This window comes from Triticum aestivum, chromosome 6A, assembly GCF_018294505.1.
Source record: "Triticum aestivum cultivar Chinese Spring chromosome 6A, IWGSC CS RefSeq v2.1, whole genome shotgun sequence".
NCBI lineage: Eukaryota > Viridiplantae > Streptophyta > Magnoliopsida > Poales > Poaceae > Triticum > Triticum aestivum.
The window spans coordinates 442,184,186-442,203,439 of NC_057809.1; positions in this window are offsets into that span (position 1 = coordinate 442,184,186).

The following is a 19,254-nucleotide window of genomic DNA, read 5'->3' on the forward strand; positions in this document are numbered from 1 at the left end:
CAAAACATATATATGAAAAAATGTCTCATGTATTTCATAAATGTTAAATGTGTATATAGAAAATGTTCGATAAGTATAGATAAAATGTACAATATGTATGAAAACAGTTGACATGAATAATATAGGTATCAAAAACAATGTTAAACACGTGTAAAAATGTTTCCAGTGTATAAAAAATGTAGTGTTTACAAAAAAAAGTAGAAATAAAAAATATAAGTTCAAAAATATTAATCATGTATTTGGAAAATGTTAAGAGTGTATAAAGAATATTCCTGATGTATACAAAACATTTACAAATGTGTATGGAAAAGGTAGACATAAAAAACATATGTTTGAGGGAATGTTACTCATGTCATTTGTAAAAGTTTTGTGCAGTTTGTAAAAAATGTTTATTCCCATAAAAATGTAGATCATGTATTTGCAAAAATATTGAGAATTTATTCAAAAAAGTGTCCAAAACATGTATTAAAATAAAATCTACATCATGTATTTTAAAAAAGTTCAACATGTTTCAAAAAATGAGACCGATATGTAGTTTATGGGCCAAAAAATGACTTGGAAATCCATGCATCTTGGCTCGACCTGCATATGTTTTACATGAGTGGTATATGTACAGGATCCGGGGGCGCATTTACAGGATCCTACAAACCCATTTTGAATGTATCAGGTATCTGTTCTGGCAGATCGAAGTTCATACCGCGAAAGGCGGTTCGCGGTATCACGCAAACATCTTTTTGCAGGATCTTCTAGAGTTGCTCTAAATAGAAGCATCCCTTTGGCCCGGTTGCTACCATGGAGCCTCTGGACCTGGGAAGGCCAGAAAGTGCTGGTGTGATGGGCATGGCTAGTCTTTTGAGAATCATGTTTTTGGGTTCTGTAAGGGATGTGTATAGGATGTTGATTCCCTTCCCAATTCTTATAAAATTTTGTCACCCCTTCATAGGCTTGCCTACGACTCAATAATGGCAAATAGTAACTACAAAAATTAAATACAACATGTTCTTGATAACCTTTTGTGTCGGGGCCATTGATCAACACACTTCATCCATGTGCGAGACTACTTTCCTGCTTGTATACTTTTTTTAAACTATTCATGTTTACATATCTGAAATATGATTAGTCCCCTAATTCATGGATCATTAACACCAATATCCACACATAGGCTAAATGTGTGTTTCAATATTATCTCATCAACAGGTTGTTCAAAATACCCCAATTGCCATGACTATTTCTCCTATAGATCACCTACTCTGCCACCTGCGGTGCCATCTTTACTTTGGCAATAACCAAGCTCTAAGCTCCCATATGTTAAGTAAGGTTGCCGTGTCGGTGAGAGGGCTCAGGCTCCGTTTTATGTATTTTTCTGAGGTTGTTTAGGGTTTCTGTCTCGCTCGGGAAGACGAGGCGGCGGCGGCTCCGTGAAGATGGAATAAATTTCTCACCGCCTAGCCCCGTCCCGACGATGTGTCTAATGTCGCTGGAGGGCGTGTGGAGTTGTGTCTCCGGCCGATCTTGTGGGTTTCGGTTGCCGTTTTTGTCTTTGGTGGCACTTTTCGAACAAAAATGTCATATGTGATTTTTTTCACTAACTTCTCGTCGGCACACGCTAATTAATCTGATTTTGGACTAGTTATCAACTACTCTTTGTTCTTGCCGTGATTTGGCTATGTGATATGGTTGCAAGCGATTCTAGTTGTTGTTTTTGTCCCATTAATGTAAATGTGATTTACAGTTACGCTGTTTTTATGTATTGTGTGACTGAAATGCAATTAGTTAATTTCGTGAGCCTGAAATTTGAACTCGGCTATCCAAATTCAACAGGGAAAAATGAATCTATAATTTGATAGGCACTGCTATAGAAAATGGAAATTTAAATGTACCATGAATACTTGGCTGGGCCAAATGGCATACACGTCATCTTTCCTTCTCTCAAAGTCCATGTTTTATTGGCATGTTGCCACAACATCATCAATTATGAGAAAAAAAATCAATGAGTTGACACATGTCAAAGTCGCATCTATTTATTGTGTTCAATATTTGGACAAATATATGTTGTCATAGGACTAAAATGTGTTACAAATAGTGTTGCTAAAGTAAGAAAACTATGTTACTATGCCTAAAATTTATGTTACTATTTACGTTACTATAGTTATAAGAATGTGTTACCAGCTCATCTGGTAACACATATGGTGCATGTTACAATAGCAAAACTGTAACACAATTTTTAACATATAGTAACAACTATTATGTGTGACAGCGGACATCTCTCAGTAACACAGCCTAATGTAACACTTCTCAAAAAGTGTTACTCCATTGCCTCGTAACACTTTTTTGGACCTGTAGTAACACAAATGCGTGTTACCAAAACTCTGTCCTATTGTAGTGAAACAACTATATTGAGACGAGAATGCAACCAAACACACCCACACGCTTTGTGCTACAGTGACTGATCTGCACCGTCTGAGTTTGATCCAACGGTCATGTTGCGCCGAGACATGGACATGCCCATGCATAGGGCGCCTAAACACCACCGAAGTCCCTCTGCTTCTCGAGGCGCACGACGTTGGTGATGCAGGGTGCAACCGCCCACAAAGCCCGCTCCCGGTCGATGGGAGCCAGCTCGTCAAAGACGGCGTCCAATGGCACGAATGGATTCCGATGACGGAGCCCTGAAAGGATTCGCCCGGCAACGGCGACGGCAACCCACAACCCCTCCTTGTCCAGCTTGGCCCCCACCATCGCGCGGAGATGGCTCAGCTCCTCGGAGATATAGGTGAAGAAGGAGATCAGGTCAGGAAGCTGCAGCTCGTTGAAGTCGACCGGGTGGTCGAACGGGTTTAGCCCGACGGCCGGCATCATCGCGCTGGCACGACGGTAGGCATCGCGCAGCCGCAACATGTGCGTGGCAACTTGGTTCACCAAGTGGCTGAGGCGATCCTGGACCTCGTCACGATCGGCCCGCTCGCGCTCTAGCCGGTTCCCCTGACGGCCAATCGTATCTCCCGCTTTCTGCAGCAACGCCGCCGACGCCTCGAGCATCTTTGTGGTGGACGCCTGCCACTTTTGAAGCTCCGTGAACTCCCGCACATAACGGAGGAGCATGGCACTCCTCTCCTCCTTGAGCTCACGGAGCTCCACGTCCTTGGCCCTGAGCTCCGCATCCTTGGCATGGAGGTCCTGTGTCAGGAGCCTCACCTCGGACTCCGTGATCTGCTGCGCCGCCATGGCACCAGGTAGAAGCAATGGGGAGAGGAAGCAAAGGGAGCCAAACGGCTGAAAGGCAATGCAATCTATGGGAAGGCGGAGGGAGTGGGGAATCTTTTGGTTTTCACCACGGTAAAACACCAGTCGACGACTTCTCACAAAGGGAGCAGTGGGTACAGGCGGAGTCATCGTGACTAATTGCTGCTGCGCCTGCTCCCGTCAATCAAAAAATTAAAAATCCTGCCGTGCCTGCTCCCATCAATCAAAAAATTAAAAATCATGCTGCACCCAAACACTAGGGCAACGCCGCGGTGGATATTTAAATTTACCTGCCGGCAAGTAGATAAAAAAGGGGTGAAAAAACAAATGTGGCGGCGGCCTAGCTAATCGATCGAACTAGCCCAACTAGCTAGCAACCGTGCTTCACTGATGTACTCGGCGGGAAAGGTGGTCTTTCGTGATTTGATGACTCATTTACTTGCTTCGGCGCTACGACCGAGGAGGACCCAGAAAACACGCAGTAGGGCGTCCCACGTCAAGAAGAATATATGTGTGCACCACCAGGGAGGACCCCGAAACCACGCGGTAGGGTGTGCCACGTCTCGGCACGGAGGAAAAATGTGCGTGTAAAAATATACTGTATCAGACGTAGTAGAGTACCTATGGTTCGACCTCGGGACCCAGCCAGTCGGTTGAAAACACCCCACTAGCCACACAGCTTCATCATGCAAACGTGGCACGGAGGATAGATGTGGTTAGCTTCGTCTCGACCAGCCACAACATCTCTTGTTCTAGGCAATTCTTCTATTTTCTAAGTTTTTTTAGTTGTAATAACACCACGGCAAGCTAGCGCCGCTCTTCGTGTGTGCCCGTGCAAAGGTTAGACGATGGAGAGAAGAGAGATTGAGATCGCAGACCTGGGACCCACCAGTAAGTGAGATAACGGTCATGCACGTGTTGACGAGGCACTCCCTCTACTCTACTCAACGCAAGTACTGTATATAATCAAGTTATGGGACAAAGCCAACAACCGTTTGTTTTTTCAGGCTATCGACTTACGCTTTGTAGTCCAGGTTGCCAGTTCGAATCTCGTCTTTCATATTTGTTAGTTTTAGGTCCAAATTTGATTAATGACAAGTGGGACCCCCGTGTGTTGTTCCGATATTTCAGTGTAGGATGGTTTTTTTGAACAAACACTTTGCGCGGTTAGACAAGTAACGTCATGAGTTACACGTTTTTTGCAAGTTTACGAACAAAAATGACAGCGGCATAGAATATCACATCCACCCCACAGCTTAGATACTATGGTGATACGAGTTTTTACACCGTTGGAAGTGAGATCCAATGGCTTGGGAGTAGTCTTTGTAATTATGCGCTATTTCCAAACTCTCCAAAGGTTTTTTTGCAAATAAAACATTTAGGCCTTGTGTGTGGCGCTGCATCTTCGATCCAATGGCTCCCTGGTGCTCATATTAGGTGCTTCCCGTAGCTTAATTACCCGCTACGGTGATTGGAGTAGTTGTGGGCCGAATGCTATGAAAATATAATCTAAACCGACCAGAATAAATGCCTACACAAATTAATCCAAGGTTGGAGTGCCCCTCGCAATGTAAATAGCTCCGGCTTTGCGAGGGATGGAGAGGTAGTAGCTTCAACGCGTGGAAGATACGGTGTGAGAAAGCGAGGTCAATCGAGAGACATATAGATAGAGAGACAAAGTGAGTGTGGTCCGACATTCATTGAAAAAATATATATGCTCTGGAGAGATATTGTCCGATTGAGATTTTTGGCAAGGGTGAGGCCTATAAGATAGAGCTTGAGAGATGATCCAGTCACAGACGTGTAGATATATTTTGTGCGTGAGAGGAAGCAAGGTCAACAGATCACATAGGGTCGCCGTGCGATCGAAAGAGTGAGACGGGTTGGAGAGAGTGACCTAGATAGACGATGTGCGTGAGAGAGTATACAATGTGAATAGGTCGAATTGGGCTCAACATGGTGATATATCATTTTTTCCGAGAAAGAGCGAGGTCAATCGAGACATACGGAGAGAGAGAGAGAGAGAGAGATTGAGTGAGCGTGGCCCATCATGAGGTCGAAAGAGTGGTGGCGGCTTGGATGGACTGACCTAGATAGACAATCTGCGTGAGAGAGTATAGAGTGTGTTGATCGAGGCCCGAACAGGGAGATATATCATTTGTGTGAGAAAGAAAACAAGGTTAAACGAGACTCGGATAAAGAGAGCGAGATTGAGCGAGTGTGGCCCGCCGCGTGGAAGAAAGAGTGAGACAGTCTCGAGGGAGTGACCTAGATATACAACGTGCGTGCGTGCGCATGCACGAGAGGTTGGGGGGCTAGATAGGCAATGCATGTATTTAGCACGAGAGGGTGAGAGGGAGAGGGGGGAGAGAGAGAGCTCGACATGGGGTGCTACGGCGGGTGTGTGAGGTAAATACATTTGGTAACAGAGTGGAAAAAGGGGTTGTGTAGTTGAGAGACTAAGAGATCGAAACATGGAGAGAAAGAATGAACGTGTGTTGGAAACCGATAGCTTCCTAAGGTGGTTAGGAGAGGAAGATTGACCGATACAGGAAGTATGTAGCGTTTGTGTGTGTGTGGGGGGGGGGGGCTAAAAACAACATTTGAATGTACATAGTACGAGACTTAATATCGATGTTTCAATTCGGTGTACATTGTAAGATTTGAACCGAGGACCAGGCATACGGGTAATTATTTCGAATTCGTGCCATACTAAGTTTCGAAAAGTTGACATTGACTCAGTTTGTTGTGCTATTTTGTAGGTCATATGTTTGAATCCATCCAAAAGTTTTCTCACTACCATGGTGTTCATCATATACATATGAATTTGTATTAAAAAAGTAGCGTGGATACAGTGAAATGCGAAATCCACGTTAGAATTGGAGATCGCTACGTGACACACACTCTAATTCAAATAACTAACTACGTGACACACACTCTAATTCAAATAACTAATTATGTGACACACACTCTAATCCACGTTAACGTGGGTACCGTTTCGATTTTTTTTCAAATAACTCCTCATTAATTAATTTACAGTACTCCCTCTGTTCACTTTTATAAGACCTTGAAGACATTTCAGACAATGTGCAAAACAGTTCATTTTAAGTTGTCTGAAACGACTTACAAAAGTGAACGGATGGAGTATCTCGTTTCGAATGACTAATTATTGCAAGGAAAACACGGGCATGGTAATACATACAGATTCGTTTGCAAATGAAAGAAGATTCATTTGCATTCTCAAATGTAGGCGCACCAGGCAAACCAGGGTCGTGTCGGGGTGGACACTACTTCGGTGCCTTAAAGGCAACTGCCTTTGGGTCACTGACATGTGGGCCAGCCACCTATTGGGCCCATATGTCATGGACACAAAGGCAGGTGCCTTAAGGCACCGAAGCATAGTCCTGTCGGGGTGGTCGCGTGTGTCGGACGGACGCGTAGCACCCAGCCACCCACCCCCCTCCCCCCAAAAAAGGACGACGACAATATAAGTTTGCGCTTCCACGTTTCAGATTGAAATATCTGGCGGCCCCAATTCCAGCCCTGCAAAATCTCTCTTCTCCACCATCCCCTTCCGCGCCCAGATTGCTCAAATCCCTAATTCGCCGCCAACCCTCGAATCGCCCCTTGTCTTGTCTCTTTCCCCACCGTTCCCCACCTCTGTGCCGGACGACGACGACGAAGACAATGGCCGCGCTTCACCACCGCACCGGAGTTACCTCATCTACGCCCTCGTCCACCGCACCAGGTGGTCCACCGACAACGTAGGCCGCCGCAACCGACGTGCCTCACAGACACCGAGTTCCACCGCATCAGGTGCGCTTCACCGACGCCGTCTCCCAGCTCACCGGGGCTACTTCACCGAGCACATCATCACCTCCGCCCCCCGAGGCCGTTGGGGCTTCACCAACGGTCTCGTCCACCGCATCGTAGCGCTCCGCTGCCACTCAAGATCTGCATCTGTGCACGGCCAGCCAACGCCAGCGCATCACCCTCAACGACTCTGAAGTGACCCGCACTCTAGCTAGGCGAGCATGCCCAAACGTCGGCCCGACCTAGGTATCCACACATCACTCCCTTGTGCACTGTTACGATGATGTTTGGATATCCTTTCACTGCTCTCTTAGCTTACACGCCTATGCAACTCTGACCTTAACTCTTATTTCTTTTGGAGATATCATCTGAAACAAGCAAATCCATATTTTAGCGAAGCATGACGGCGCTACGGGATCTGGTACACATCCTGCACACCCGTATAACCTTGTAAGTATCTGTCCTCCGGTACAACATCAAGGTCGATTCCTCTTATTTGATCAACCATTCGCCATGTCAAAAATGCAGAGGGGGATGCAAGGAGCACAAGGCCTGCACATCAAAAGCAAGTGGTAACATGGACTTGTACATGGAACATCCCAAGTGCAAGCAGAGCTGCAGTGAGCCTGTACAACGAGCTAGCGTAAGTCCCTGCATTTCATTTAATTTGTACTGGCATTCGTGTATGATTTGTGTGCAGTGGCTGATCCACGAATTCAAGTTACCAGGGGCGAACATTTAACTTAAAAAATACGAAGGCACTTGCACTCCGAAATCAACATAATTTGAGAAATGTGAAGCTACATGCACTTTGAAAACCAGCTAATGATCCAAAGTAGTTCAGATTATAAACACTAAATGATGCAAGCACCAAAAAACACAAAATGCAACATGGTGTACAAGGACTACAAACATGGTCTGTACCTGCTTGAATTATTCGTTCTCTGGCTGAAAATATCGAAGTGTAATTGCACGTATAACCAGTGCGCAAACTGCATATCAATATATCTATCCTGCACAAGTATGCCAATAGTTTCAAACAACAGATTAGAAAAGTATTTATGCTATGTTGTCATGATACGGGGACTTTCTGGTAGATGGCCTCGACGTTTCCTCAAGCTATGAAAATGCACTATAATTTGCTTGTCATCAATGCCTGCAAATCTCTGTCTCTCTCAACATAGTAGATCATCATTAGACACTAAATCCTTCAATGAGCTTGCAAAATGCTTGCATTAGATCCCTCATTAGACACTATATGTTCATCACCAGGAGCATGTAATTTTTTTGCATCAAATCCTTCATTAGCAGTCTGTTCATTAGACACTTCAGGCTCAAGAACAACATGAGCTTGTATGTTTGCACCGGAAACTTGATTAGATACATCAGATTCAGTCAGTTCAGTATTGATTGGGGGAGTTATAAAATAAGTAGAAATTGGTTTCATTTTCTCATTGATTCCCTACATACAAGCAGTTTTACAACACCGTCAGGTTTAACTATTGGCCAGAAATTGAAGAGTTGAATTAGATATAATCAGGGATGTGATGTACCTGCTCGTTATGCGTGCTACTCTTGCAAGCTGCGACTGTTTGTTTGCGCAAGCTCGATGCCATACCCGTGCTGCCGCCGCTGCCTCCCACACAGGCTACACCCAGGGTTGGATCTTCATCTTCTTGTCCTTCCATTTGCTTGAAGCCCGGCGACCGCCCTCCAACAAGGGCGCGAGGAAGTGCTGTGCCGGTATGTCCAGCGGCGGCTAGGTTAGGAGCGAACCAGACTGGAGGCTGGAGCGAATGAATTGGGATTTTTCCTGTTGTCGATCGATATGGGAGGCGCTCATTTGGGCCGCGAGCCTGCTATAGGGCCTGCCTTGCACTTACGTTATTGGCCCATCCAAATTGAAACATTTTTCTTCATTTTTTACATTGCCTGCTCGTGCGTTGGGACGAACAAAACTAGCATGGGCCAACCTGGACGACTCAAACTAGGTGCACACTTTCCAGCCACCTGAGGCGGCCGCCCATACCAGCCCCTATGGTGGCGTCACCCCTTTTTGTGTGTATGATTGGATAGTGAAAAATATTCCAGTGGCACTTTTGATTTTCCCACAGAATGGTTGAATTGCTTGTTTCTATGAACTGAGTTCGCCAATAATGTGAAGGATGCCAGTCTTTTCATCCTATTGTAGATTGCTTAGATCTCGATATGCCAAAAGTAATCGCATGAAATATACAGTAAAAGCCAGTGTGATGTGTTTGGCTACAACTAGTCTGACTACAAGTCCTCATATAACACATCAAGGACGCACCATCTTACCAGATTAACCATTCGACTTACCCATGCAGTGTGGGAAGAAAGAAGTATTGGGACTGCGTATCCAAGCAATTGATGCCATGGACTCCTTCGTACAACCTTGTAAGCAAAAAAGAAGTTGCAATGTGCCTGTACAAAGAACTAGCGTAAGTTCAGTTACTTGCTTCTCGGAAGTTTAGTTAGCCACTCATTGCAAAAAATTTCAATTATGTTGCTTGGCTTAATTTAGTTTGCTACTGATTACATAATGGCACAACCTGTCAATCATATTGTAGACTGCGCCTATCTATGTGTTGATACTTACTGTTAAGAATTACCTGTTTGCCTTAACTTAAATATCTACTTGTTTGTTTAACTGCTTTGCTACTGCAACAGTGGGTTACAATGATGTTAATAACTACTTTTTAGCATCCAATTGAAACTCTTTAATTCCTTGTTTGTTTAACTGGTTTGCTGTTATAACTCCTAGTTGAGATGTTTTGCTAACTTCAACTTTTCTGAATCCAATCGGAACTTTAATGGCAAAACAGGTTAGCCCAAGATCAAAGAGCGAGGTCCCCATGGATGTTGCATCATCCCACAGCAGTGGCACCGGCCCAATCGTGAATTATGAATTGCCAACTGCTGATGCTCTAGAGGCTAAACTAGTGGTAGAAAGAGATTCTGCTTCTGCACTTAGAGATGAAGTTGACATGTTGAGGAAGCAAACATCACAATCACAAGCAGTACTCAAGACAACCATTAAATATTTGGTGGATTTCAAAACGAAGCAAGCTGAGACTGACCAGATTGTTAAGGTCCTGAAGGAAAAAGGAAATTAAATTCCTACTTGGTAAATCATAGGTGAAATGTTCTTTCCATAGTTGAATAACCTTTGTGTTGTCTGTTCATGTAATCAATCAAACCATTTGTTTTAGAGATCATGTAATAATTGTTTTTTTGTTTTTTGTTTGTAATTTTATTTGAGCACAAGTCTGTATTAATTGATAAGACTCGGAGACATTTCATTTGGATTGTTGTGCCAGACCTACAAATATGCCAATCGGGCTGAATGTGCATTCAACAATAGTAGTATAGATGGACCATAAGTGGCACGCATCGGAAAGGGCCAAGATGCTGGCTAAAAAAAGGATGTTGTTGTAGCCAAAAAAGTACAGCGGCCTGGCTTATGTATGTTAGTTGATATTATTGATCCATATACTCTATAAGTGTTTATATGTCTGTTAGTTTCATACATTCTTGGTTGATTGACTCGGTATTTGAATCTTGATACATCGCTTGTATACATATCTAAATGGGAGTACACATTATGCTGCGTGTGACATTTCAGTTGGACATGAAGTGTTCCAAATATTCGAATTCACCTTAAACTGGATTCTAGTTTCTGAATTTGAGTATCAGCATTTGTAAACCATATTCATATATGACAGTGGAATACATCATTGTCATCCTTTTGAAGATATATAAAAACACATAGAATGATTTATAAAGATTCATATAGGAATACAAAATGGAATCTAATTTAGTTGCCAGGGTAAACGTGGATGCTTATTGTCCCAAAATTCGAAAGAAACAGCAAAATGTCCACTCCCACATCGGCTGCATGAAGCCAAGTGTTTGGGAGATGGAAATTACTGTCTACCCATTACACGGACAATCCATCGGCCCGATTTCCACTGCTCTAAATAGGGGTAGGTTAGTAACTTCAATTAGACGTGACATGACCGCCTGTGAGCCCATTCCGACACGGTGGGCGTCAAACATGGGCGGCAAAACTCATTTGATTCAAGCTCGTTCGAAAGACCTCTGTTTCTCCCTCCATTCCCCATTCATACACGGTGGGCGGCAAAACACCCTCTCCTCGTCTGAAATAGATATAGGCTAATATTTTAAATAGGGGCAGATGTGTAACTTTCATCAGACGTGACACAACCGCCCTACCTGTCAGCCCCGTTCATACACCATGGGCGCCAACCGTGGGCGGCAAACACCCTCTCCTCGCCTGAAATAGTTACCGACAAATATTTGGGAGATGCGAGATTACCGTCCTATCCCCAACCGACGAGACGTCCAAATTTGAAACAGGGGATAAGTTCGTAACTTTCCCATATTTCAGACAGGCGCGTCCCAAAAACATGGTTCCCCGTACCTCTCCCTCCATTTTCCCATTCATACACCGTCCGCGCTAGAACACCCCATTCCCACACCAGCCTCCGTCCGCCACCCCATCCATCACCGCCGTCCTCCACCACATCCATCGCCACCGTCCTCCACCATGCCGGAGCGTCTACCAAGACCGCGTCGTCCACTGCTAGAGATGGACGTTTCTCATCCACGACGACGGACCAATAGCCTTGCATCGCGTCCTCTCGCTTCATCGGCGCCGTCGTCCTCTTTGCCGGGGCCGCTCACACGACCTTCTCTTCCACCACAACGGGACTTATCCCCCGATGCACCCGTCTACCGTCGCAGATCTTCTTAAACGCCACCGACAGCCATCGCACCCCCGATGCCTACACGGCGCCGCAAGAGAGGTGGTACTTCATATCTCCTCAACTTTTTGATCTCAACCAGAAAATAGATCTTAACTTGGTTACTCTACTTTCTTTTCAGCTCTTAGAATTTAGTTCTTAGTTCGAAGCAAACAATGGATGCTAAATATCATTTCTTCAGTTTGCAACTTCAAATCTGCCATGGCACAGCCATAATACGGTTTAATTGATCATGCTTAGGGTTTAATTGATCATGTTGGTTCCGTGGTGGTTTCTTTAATAGAAATCGGAGGGGAAACCCTCTTTTGCTAAAAAAATATATGCTTAGAGTTTCCCCCTTTTATGATCACTATACGATCAGAATACATGCTTCGTGTCATAATAACACTGCTCCACCCATCAAGCTAAACAAGCTTAGTTGTTCAAATATGAATCTGATATTATTAAAATAGAGTTGTTTAATTGGTCAGCTAAATGTTCCTAAATTAGTTTCGAAAATGCATGTTCGCCGCTCGGGTGTGTATCTCTGTGTGTGGTCTGGTCAGCATCGTTGGGGAGGTGAACTTTGCATATGCAGGGGTTTATAGGGAGACACTCTCCGAGTTGAAACCGCAATGCATTCCATAGATAATCTGACTACTTTTTATGTTTTCATGAATCTCAGATTCTGAACATCATCATAATGATTATGAGCTTGCGCGCATGAAAAGAATAAAGCAGAACAATGCCATGGCTGTCAAACTTGGCATTAAGGGACTGGAATCATGTCTGGATGCAATGCAATGCAAACACTCTCCACCTACAGATTCATGCTCAGAATATGATCCTAACAGTGATTCTGAGCTAGAGGGAGACCTAAGTCAATGTAGCTCCCTAGTGGAGGAGTCAGAGGAAGATGCCCTATCTTATTCACCCATCAAGGTACTTGCTCTAACTTTCCAAGGTTACATTGCCCGCACATATCTTGCAACTGATGCTTTGCATTGCTTCTACTTTGTTGAACTGCCATTAGCTTAGTTTACACATCGTGTATGTGAATACGCCCTGCCTATCCATTTTCAGTACATATTCCATCTGTCATAATACCATATTTATCCATTCAAATGATGTTCTTGTGTATTAGACGTTCAAAAGGAAGAGGGTGATTGCTGATCGTGGAGGAGCACAAGTAAAGTATTTGGAAAAGGTAGTGGCACCTGATAAATCAAATAGCCCATTAGGTGTAGTTGCAATATCACCTGACCCACAAAATACCCCAACTCTAGCAGACTCTAGCCCTACTACACTGGTCATTTCTGGTGCCCCAACTCAGCAGACCCCAACTGCAGCAAACAGTATGATTATGCCAGTTGACATAGCACCAGCTGTACGACGCAAAACCCCCATTCCAGCAAAGAGTACACCAAATCCAGTTGCCAAATCCCTTTTCGAACCAGAGAGAGCCCCAATTGCAGCAAATAGGACCCTTGTTCCATTTCTTCCCAGTTTAGAAGACGAAGCTTATGTTGTTGTCAGGAACTTTGTGCGCATCTTTCCTTCATGGAAAGATTATACCGCAGACACAGAACAATTTCCAGTCTTCCTCCGCAACTTACGCGTAAGTAATGTACTAATGTTATTCATGGTCATTACTGCATATGTTTCTGCTGACAGAAGACACAAGATTTCATTCTTTTAAATAGGCGACGCGCAAACTGGATTGTGATGACGAGCAAGGGTTGGTTGCGCTTTTCAAGCACTCGTTGATGAAGTATCGTTCCTACCTGAGGCAAGCGCACTTCAATGGCAAGCCTCTAAACGAAATTTCTATAAAGTCTCCGGTGCTACATTTATCCGACGGTGACTGGAATAATCTTGTTACACATTGGTCTCAGCTGCAGCGTAAGGTACTGTCTATGATATCACATCACAATTTGAACTACATTTCTGCATTTGCCTTAATGTCTCACTTGTATGAAAACTGTTAGCAGAAGAACATTCGTTCTCAAGGGACCACAGAATCTCGCAACTATACTGCACACTGCATTGCTCTTGTGAGTACCTCTTGCCCTGTATGACCATACTTACTTACATAGCTGTTTGATTATGTAGCATCACTGCACATGTTAGCCTCGTAATCATCCATTTGGTGGACATTATAAGATCTATACGGACTCTTACATAAATTTAGAATCAACCCAATGCTTTTGAAGAGGTTTAGCTCTGCAGTCCTCTTGTAAGGACTGAACATGGTCTATCACTGTACTTACATTAACAGCTACTCCCTCCGTCCCATAATATAAGAACGTTTTGTACAGTACACCAGTGTTCAAAACACTCTTGTATTATGGGAAGAGGGATTGGTTCATTTTGTAGCATTCTGCATCTTATCTTCCTCGCCCACCATTTACTAAAAAAGATCAGATCTATATTTAATCTTACCAACAAGTAGAATACACAGACAATGCTAGTGCAGAAGTGTAGCCCATTGCTCTTGTCAGTATATTTTGTCCTGTAATGCTTGTACTTCCAAGGATTGGTAGTTGATTATGTAGCATCAGTCTGCATCTTATCTTCATTATCCTCTATCCTTTCCAGTATTATCATATCTATAATTACTCTCTACAAAATGTAGAGTACATGCAATGCTTATGAAGAAGATTTTGTGCTGAAATTCTTGAGTTATCCTTCCCTTGCCATGGAGAAGGGCATTATAAGCCGGTGTTAACTGTTAATGTAAGTCAGTCCTTCTAAAGCCTTTATCCTCAACTGCTGTTTAATTTGCTCATACTCCCTATTGTTTACTGCTGTTTAGTTTGCTGTTTCTACCAAAATGCATGTTTGTAAGAACCGTAAGTTATAAGTTTTACTTGTAAAACCAAATTCCTTATTCATACCATGCACATTACTTAATACTCCCTATATGTATGCTTGTTTTTGCGGATCTATAATCCAGTGTGTGGTGAAGCAGCCCACGTTTGCACCTTGTCATCTCCTGTTTTATCTTACTGATGTGGCTGATGATATGAACAACATGCCATGCACATTATCCAAAATAGATACAATGATTTTCTTTGCCCTTCATCTATGCTTGTTATGTTGACATGGTAATCCAGTAGTGTGGTGAAGCTCCCCGCATTATTTACAATGCCAAATTATGCTATTGATATTTTGAACATACTCTTTATTTTCTAATTTGAAATTGGATAGAATTGACAGAACAGTTATCATCTTTGTTTATACACGTGCAAAACCTGTCATCTCTCTGCTTTGTTTCAGGGTGATATGCCTGATGGCATGCACAAGTCTGTTGAAGGCTGTGATACAAACCCAACATATATTGCAGCAAAGAAGGCAAAACATCTTGAAGATAGCGAGACAACCCCAAAGTCTTGTCTTGATGCAGTGTTCAAGTTACTTGAGACTAACAGTCAGACAAGCTCACAGAATTCGTTGTCTGAATCAGTTCGACTTCTTCAGTCCCAAGTTCTAGCAGAAAGGCATTCTGCAACTCAACTTCGACTTGAAGTCCTATCTCTAAGAAAGATTGCGGAGAACACCAATGAGAACCTCATCGCTAAACAGCTACACCTGGAAGCTATGACCGACATGCTAGGCCGGTCTCACAGCCTTGCTCAGCAGCTTGCGCAGCAGTTCCCCCGCAAGGCTAACCTTTCTTGAACTGTCTTGGAAGTGGTCTCGATTCAGTATTATTTTGTTACGCTGCAATGGTGCCCAGTTTTTGTAATCCGCTTCTTCGTTGCGCTTTATGATCACTGGTGGCGAACTTTGATGCCCAGTGGATGTAATATACCTTAAATCCTTTATTGTGTAGTGTAGGTTTATTCTTAGTTACTATGCCGTAATTTCTTTATTGTATAGAGTAGGTTTGTTCTTAATTCCTACTAGTTACGCAGCAGCCCAAAATGAACCCCGGCCCATGATTGTGTGAATCAAATCACGGGCTTTAAACAAGCCAAAATTGTCTGGGTCCTTGTTTGGCCCAATCAGATATCGACTGCGAGCAGGCCGGATGCAAACTGGGCCATAGTTAGGCCCAACTATATGATGGGCTTTTAACAGACCGAAATTAATATAGGGCCGAAATGTTAAACGGGCCCTTAACAGGCCAAAACTAATATCAGGCCGAATTACTAAGTGGGCCTTTAGCAAGTGGGCCCAAAAACATAGTGTCCAGTTGATGGGCCGAATCTGATATGGGCCATAATTGAGCCCAAAGCCTCTTAAAGGGTCGGACCTGATCTGGGCCGTAATTTGGCCCAGAACATGGTAGGCTTTTAACGGGCCGGATCTCATATGGGCCACTATTAGGCCCGGAGCGTGGCAGGCCATTAATGGACCGGATCAAATATGGGCCGGCATTTGGCCCAAAACATGGCAGCCAGTTAATGGGCCGGCCTACTAGGGTCCTCAAAATTTTGTGGGCCTACAGCTAGGTCGGCCCATTAATGTCGGTGAAATCTCATGGGCCTTTAGCTGGGCCGGCCCATTATGATCCGCAAGAATCTTGTGGGCCTTTACCTAGGCCGGCCCATTATGGCACAAAAAAATCTTGTGGGCCTTTACCTGGGCCGACCCATTATGGCCAGCAAAATCTTGTGGGCCTTTAGCTGGGCCAGCCCATTATGGTCCGCAAAATCTCGTGGGCCTTTAGCTGGGTAGGCCCATTATGGTCCGCAAAATTTTGTGGGCCTCTAGTTGGGCCGGCCCATTTAAACTTGTTGGGCTGTGCCACGTGTCGACGTATCATAGGCGCCTTCTGTCCAGTGAGTGGATGACATCTGTCCCGACGATGAGCCGACACGTGTTTCCTCTAGCCAATGATGATTTTACACGTGGAAAATCCCCATTGGTCGGGGTTGTTAATGGGTTATCGGATCCAAAACCCGACCCGATAGCTTAACGGCGTTCCGTTACGGTGGATGCCATGTGTTGGTCACCCTTGACGAAAGCACTTCTGTGACGCGCGATTTATCGTCATGGAAGTGGACACTTCAGTGATGATAATTTTGGTAATGTCATGGAACACTTCTACGACAGCACATGTATGACTATCTTGATTCTGTCATAAATTTGTCATGGATGTACATGCATGATAAAAAAAGAGACCTACTGTGACAAACACGTATCATCACGGAAGTGTATTTTTTTTGTAGTGACTCAGAGGAGCACTGGCCCGGGGGTTTAAAATAAAGATGACCCTTGAGTCTGCAGAACTCAAGGGAAAAAAGGCTTAGGTGGCAAATGGTAAAACCAAGGTTGGGCCTTGCTGGAGGAGTTTTATTCAAAGTGAACTGTCAAGGGGTTCCCATTATAACCCAACCGCGTAAGGAACACAAAATCAAGGAACATAACACCGGTATGACGGAAACTAGGGCGGCAAGAGTGGAACAAAACACCAGGCATAAGGCCGAGCCTTCCACCCTTTACCAAGTATATAGATGCATTAATTAAATAAGAGATATTGTGATATCCCAACAATAAACATGTTCCAACAAGGAACAAACTCCAACTTCACCTGCAACTAGCAATGCTATAAGAGGGGCTGAGCAAAGCGGTAACATAGCCAAACAACGGTTTGCTAGGACAAGGTGGGTTAGAGGCTTGACATGGCAATATGGGAGGCATGATATAGCAAGTGGTAGGTATCGCAGCATAGCAAAAGAGCGAGAAACTAGCAAGCAAAGATAGAAGTGATTTCGAGGGTATGATCATCTTGCCTGTAAAATTCTCCGAGTTGACATAAGCTTGATCCTCGTAAGCGTACTCAACGAGTTCCTCAATCACAAACTCATCTCCCGGCTCTACCCAAAGCAAGAACACAATCAAATGAAACAACAATCAACCACGGTGCAATGCGCAAGCAACATGATGCAAAACATGGCATGATATGTGGGATGTGATATGCAATGCATATGCGTGCTCCAGAAGGAAAAGATTGAACCATGCCTCAACTTGGCAAACCAAGCGTGCCGCTGGAAAGATGAGTTGATTTCGATCATAATCGATATAAAGATCACCGGAATCAGATGCACGGTTTGCAAATGGCAAGCAAAACAATAATGGCACAATTCTGCGATTAACAACACGATGCCATCTAGAATGCACCAAGAAACTAAGTTACTGCACACCAACATAGCAACAAAGCACATGGCAGTGATCTACTCCAGATGCTTGACAAAAGATGAACACTGAGCTACGGCTAAATCACACAAGAGCAGGTTCAAACAAGCATGGCAAAAGAGCAAAAGATATCACCTTCCCAGACTTGGTGAAAATACTAACATGCCAGGAATTAACATCAGGAAGCAATGTTTAGAGCAAGATAACAACATGCTACAAGATCATATCATGGCAAAACAAGGCATGGCATGAATCTACTCAAAGCATATAACAAAAGTCCCTTACTGACCATAAGCCAAAAAGGATCATAAGATATGATGGCACCCATGTAAACATAGCAAGTTACGTTAACAGATTCAGACTTAGCAAAAAACTGGACATGGCAAAACAGAATTATGAAGGCATGTTTGCGAGCTCGATTCACTCAACACAAGGCATTGCATGACAAGCTAAGCATACTACCAGCAAGAAGACATGTTCAAGAAGCTAACCATGGCAAGAACAATCTCATAGCATGCATGGATCAACTACCACAACCTTGGCAAAATTGATTAACAAGTAAACAATCTGCCAGGAACATTTTATAGCAAAAGTAGAGCAAGATTGAGTCATGCTAGGGCACTCCATAAATGCAAACAGGGGCATGGATGGATAGAGCACAACCATATGTCAAAATCATCCTTACTGAACATACTCAAAAGAAGCATGGATCTCTCTATAGCAACATGAATACATGTCATTAAAATAACAGCAGGGAAATGACTTAGTGAAATGCTAAGTCCCTGAGATCAGCAACATCACGAGAGCTACTTTGCATGCTTGTGCTAGTCACCACATTGATCACAAAAAAACATGGCATACACCCCTATAAAGATGGCATGACATAGCCCAAAACACATGTAGAGCTCATGCCCATATGCAGCACACAATAATTATGGCAAAAATGACAAATGCTCATAATCTGTTAAGAAACAGGAACTAACCTTGTATAACACTTGCAACAGCAATTAGGGCATCAATATGGACTCAAACAAGCATGGCAGAATGGAACAAAATGAAGAGCACATCCAGATGAACATTTTGATATCTCATACGCACAAAACGGAGTTACGGATGAGGAGTTATGATGCGATGAACATGGCTCCAGAATGTAAGAATTAAGGGACTTAGATGAAAATATCACCTCCGAAACAGATCTAGGGTTTCGGGAGCGCTTTCCGAGGATCGCCGGAATCTTCGTCGCGATGGCCGGAGTAGGACGGGGCGG